Below are 6,000 nucleotides of genomic sequence, written 5' to 3'. Positions count from 1 at the left end.
ATTCAATTTCTTTTTTAATTTATCCCGGTGCCTGATAGATTGAATTAGACCAATGCTGATCCATGGCTCCTTGCTACATTGAATGTTAAAAAATATTGTTAACTGCTTAGACTAGGCACACACCAGTTAGTACATGATCAGACACGTTTAGTCACAATACTTCACATAGTTGCTTATGACGCAACTCCCACTGATTAGTCATGCAATTAGACATGCAACTATGTGAAGTATCGTGTCTGAACGTGACTAGTTTTACTTGAGTACTGATGTTCGCCCAGCCTTACATGGTCTTCAATCAGTTCAATTTATTTCACCAAAACATAGAAAACAGTACAAAGATGTGACAATCAGAAAAAACAATAATTATTAATCTAAATATCTATATCACTACGGCTGGAGGTGAAGAACTACTGGCATAAGTGAAAACACTTGTTCGCCACTAGTAGTAGAGACTCAACTGTTTCAAATCTTAAGACTGTGCAAAGGCTAAAAATAAACTTTCTACTCGTGATATTTTTCGATCTGTATATCATCAAGCTATCAAAATGAAAAAGTTTTTTTAGGAAAACATTTTTTTCGATCATTACTTTTTGAGATATGAGCGCCTGAAGTTTGAATTTTTGGGACAGAACATTTCAAATTCGGTAAGATATAAATCCATGGGATTTGGAGGATGGATTCTTCATGGTATTGTTGATCTGGTAAAACAAAAATTTTCTAAAATATCAATTTTTGAAAAAGTTGAAAGAAATTCAATTTACCAAAAATACTCAACTAGAAGCTATTTTCAGTAAATTGAATAACTATCTTAAAAACTGACATTTTCAGAAAAATTTTGTCCCACTAGATCACCAATACCATGAAGAATCTATCTTCTAAATCTCATGGATTTATCTCTTACAGAATTCGAAATGCGTTGTCCCAAAAAATTAAACTTTAGGCGCTCATATCTCAAAAAGTAATGATCAGAAAAAAAATGTTTTTCTGAGAATACTTGTTCATCTTGATAGCTTGATGATATACAAATCGAAAAATATCACGAGTATAAAGTTTATTTTTAGCTTTTGCACAGCCTTAAGCTAATCATTAAAAATGGAATACTTTTATTCAAATAATGGTAAGTATATTTAAAATAATGCTATCAATTGTGAATTAATCTTGACAATAATGAATAGTTTTGAAAGCTGGAAAAATTGAACTCATAAAATATTAGGATGGAAGTAATAGTTGTTGAGTATTTAGTTTTTAATATTTATTGGAACAAACCTAATAGTACACCGATGAGAAAGTTCGGGATGCAGTTTAAGTTACAATCTTTGGAGCGCTGTATAGCAGCAGCTTACAAATGACTGTTGAATCAGAATCATAAGTAACATATCTATGTAGATTGTTGACCGAGCGAAGTGAGGTCTAAGATTCAACTCGACGGTTTGACAATTTTTTTAATGTTTATATGTGCGCATTACGGCGAAACGTGGTAATAGATTTCCATGGAATCTACAGGTATGTTCCTTTTTAATTGCGCGTCGACGTATATACAATGTTTTTAGAAATTTTGCATTTCAGGATAAATAAGAGGACAAAGGAGCCTCCTCATACGCTAATATTAGAGTAAGAATCAGACTATAGAATTATCATAAATCAGCTGTCCAGTGGACTAAATACTACCCATTCAAAAACATCGAACATTTTGAAAATGTATCTTTCCATTAACGTTAGTAGACAGTTGACTATAATACCACCCGTTCATTAACATCGAACATCTTGAAAATTTTATCTTTCCATCAACGTTGTAGACAGTTGCAGCCAGACTGATAACAGTGCTCACACTCACATCTGGGACGACATGTCACGGTAGGATATAGGACAGAAAGCTCTATGTTTATTTAGGATTTTTCTAGACATTTTAAATTGATAAATTATTTATTTATTCCTAAGAAAACATAACAACAGGTCAGTGTAACTTACTGAGCGCGAGGTCTACTGTTCACAGAACTACTAGTAATTGACAGTTCATCCTCTTTTGAAATATATTTCTCAATGATCAAATAATAAAGTCCCATAATGAGTTGAGAATAAATACGGTATGATAATTCAATTATATTATTTCTACATTATTGGAAATCGATGTGGTATTTACATTTAATTGATAAATTATTGACCCAAGCGAAGCTGCGGTCTTAGTTTCGACTCGATCGGCTTTTGTCTGTTTGTTGTTTGTACCGCAGTTACAGTCACAGTTATTGTCCGATGTAGATGAAATTTGGTACGGTATCAAGTTCTTTGAAACAAGGCGCAGAAAACGTATGTGTAACGATTTCGATAAAACCTGTGGTTTTTTTGTAATATTTAAAGAACCCCAAACTATCCTCAATCCAGAAATGATGTGTCTTCGAAAGAACAGCAATTCATCTCCATACTTTTTCGCATCTATTGTTATCAGCACATGGTGGTCGAGTCGGTTAGACCATCGTCTCACACACTATGGGACCCAGGTTCAATTCTTGCTCCTACCCGATTTTTTTTGCAGATAATACTAATATTATTTATCTTATTCTAATGATATATCATTATGGAATAAATGTTATGATTAGATAGAATAATTAAATTGAAAAATCTTATTATTATTTTTTTTTCCCTGTTTGAGGTTTTGCTTGACCACCCTTTCCCTGGGCTCCGACCCCAAGGAAGAGTGACAAGCGATTTTTCCAGAGTGACTGCTTCACATGTCTACTGGGTTCGTACCATTATATCGTTTGCTCTGGGTAGACGTAATGAACCAAGAATGACAGCCTTCTGCATCTGACCTGCAAGCACAGCAGCAGGTCTCCACAGGCTGGAATCGTTCTAAGGTTGGCCAAAAATGAAGGTTCATGCTCCCAGTACACCTACAATCAACACCACCATTCTCACAGAGTAGCCGGTTTAGCCTGCGCAGTTCCATTAGTAGGTCATGATATTTCGTCTGTTTTTCCTCCTCTTTGGTGACAATGTTACCCTCAGCTGGTGCTGAAAACTCAATGACATACATTGTCTTCGAAGTGATGTCAAGGAGGACAACATCAGGCTTTGTGGCTCTTAAAAGCCTTGTGGTAGAGAATGAGTAATTCCAATAAATTCGGCACCTCTCATTCCCCACAACAGATTCAATCTCCCCCGGGGCATAAGGCAGCACTGGTGTTTTGTCGATACCATATGAGTGTCTAAGATGATATAAGTATCTAAGATATTATTATTATTTTTTTATTATTATTATTATTATTATTATTATTATTATTATTATTATATTATTATTATTATTATTAAATTCAGTATCGATCGAGCAGTCGTAGCGAGCAGACGTGGTTTTTTTGAGTGAGAGTAGTTGAAATAGTGTATGCAATAGTTAAGTGCTGAGTTCAGTGTTTTAATTGTTGTGCGCAAGTTCAGTGCCCTGCGCCGAAAATCAGTTCAGTGCTGAATTATCATCTAGTCCGGCTAAGGAATGTAAAGAATGTGAGGAATGTCGACTCCCAAGAGATTGCCAACCTTCCTATGCCAGAGTTCGAAGAGAGAGGAGGAGGAAACAGAGGACGACGCAACTATGAGTCAACTAACACCGGCTAGGAGCGTTGAACCAGCGTCAATGACTGGAAACGTCAACACCAAAAAAAAAACAACTAAAAACTGCAACGGAGCAGTTTTTGTACAATGCATGGAAAGAAGTCACTCTCCAACAGAGTGAAGAGGGAGAAAGAATGCATATTGAACTGGAAAAGGCGTTGGAGAGAGCACGGTTGGAGATTAATCAGCTGAAAGAGATATTTTCATCAGCATCTACAAACACACAGAATCTTCAATCTTCAGCTTCACATACAATGCAACCAGCTCTTCTAGAAGTAGCAATAAAAGTTATTCACCACCGAATTGGGAGGAAGAAGAGAAAATGGTAGCATCAGAGACTGCATGGATTCTCCCTGAACAAAAGAAGAGAAAAATCCGTGACTCACCAGAAAAAATGAGGCCTGCAACTGATTCTACAACTATTAAACCGACAGAAAAGAGAAACAAGCCACCGCCAGTCATATTAAGCAATATACAAGAGTATTCGAAAATTAAAGAGGCATTGAAATCGAAAAATCTCAATTTCAGTGCCAACATGATAAACAACAACCAGCTAAATCGAATGTTGAAACTGAACATGAATACAGAGATTTAACTAAGATGTTGAATGAAGCTAAATATGAATGGCACACGTGTACGAAAATAAAAAAACTCGTCCAATTGTGTCATGGCTAAAGAGCTTCATCCATCATGCGATCCAGAGGATATAAAAACGATTTCTAAGCAGAGGCTTTCAAATAATCAGTGCTGTCAACAAAATGAAAAAAGTGAAGAAAGATGGAAAAGAACACATTATCAGACTTCCAATGTTCATGTAACATTCAAGAATACAGAAATACAAAAAGAATATTTAAATTAAACATATTTGCTACATGAAAGTGAAAATTGAATCAATTAGAAGTAAAAAAATGATTTCACAGTGTAAACGTTGTCAACGGTTTGGTCATACACAGACATACTGTCAACATGAACCTCTGTGTGTGAAGTGTGCTGGAAAACACTGGACTATTCGTGTACTAAGGCTAAAGAAACCCCAGCCAAATGTTTCAATTGCGCTGAGGTTCACCCAGCTAACTACAGAGGCTGTCTCATCGCTAAAGAACTCCAGAGAAGAAGAACTGAAAAAGAAAACCTAGTTAAAAGAAGTAGCGAAGTACCACATACAACTAAACAGAGAAACTTCACTTTAAAAAAGTACACTGGAGAAATATCCTATTCCCAAGTAACGAAACCCACTCCAAGCCTACAACAGGAGAGCCAACCAAAGCAGCAACAACAACAACAACCAGTTGAAGTCAATAAGGTTTTGCAGGAAATTTTGAACAGTTTAAATATTCTTTCTGGACGACTCGACAGCTTGGAGGAAGAAAGAGTAAGAGTATCGAGAGGAAAACTATAAAATGAATATTGCGAGCCAACAAGATAAGGATTGCTACCTGGAATGCCAATGGAATAAATAATATCAATAATAATAGAAACAAGAAATAGAAATATTTCTAAAAGTAGTATAATAAGGGGACTCTGGGACACAAGTGTCCCAGAGTCGCCCTTTACTCAAGGTCACCCAGGTCAACCAAACCTAACATCAAGGTCACCCAGGTCAACCAAACCTAACCTCAAGGTCACCCAGGTCAACAAACCTAACCTCAAGGTCACCCAAGTTTATCGGACCTAACCAAAAAATTAAAAAAAAAAAGAAAATTAAAAAAAAAATTAAGAAAGAGAAAATTTAAAAAAAGTTAAAAGGAAAAAAAATTAAAAAAAAAAAAAAAAAAAAAAAAAAAAAAAAATAAAAAAAAATTAAAAAAAAAATTAAAAACACATAAAATTGGGAATAAATGAGAAATAAATCACTAGGATCTTGAACTGGAGACTATAAAAGGAGTTGTTCTGCAGGGAGTGGTACATTGTGTCTTGTGCAGTCGTGCCGCCAGTACGTGGGTGTGATTTTTGTGTATTTGTATTGGATTACTTTCATCTTATCATCATCAAGAGTAAGTACCAGTGCATTTTATAGCTATATATATTTATATTATACTCCTGATTTGACAATTAAATTCAAAGAGAAATTGAGTAGAATTTTGAAAAGGGGGGTTTGAGACTGTCAATTAAATTCTAAAATGACTTAAATTCAAAAGTGACTAGTTTAATTGTGAATTAGGTTCCATACATAGAGTAAATGAATGAATGACATAGTCTGGTCTGGCCGAGAATTCGAACTGTAGCGCCAAAATGCCAGACTGCAGTTCTGCCAATAGTAGGCTTGTGTTTGCGCCAGCGCAGACCGTCCTTCTGCTTTGGTTTTGTCGTCCTAGTTTTCAGTCTATGTTGTTTCGTCAGCCCATCTTGTTGCAAGACCAAAATTGTGTGTTGTCATGTAATTCCGATCGGAAATTT

The sequence above is a fragment of the Nilaparvata lugens genome, chromosome 9, assembly GCF_014356525.2.
Source record: "Nilaparvata lugens isolate BPH chromosome 9, ASM1435652v1, whole genome shotgun sequence".
NCBI classification, from domain to species: domain Eukaryota; kingdom Metazoa; phylum Arthropoda; class Insecta; order Hemiptera; family Delphacidae; genus Nilaparvata; species Nilaparvata lugens.
This window is presented reverse-complemented; position numbering follows the sequence as displayed.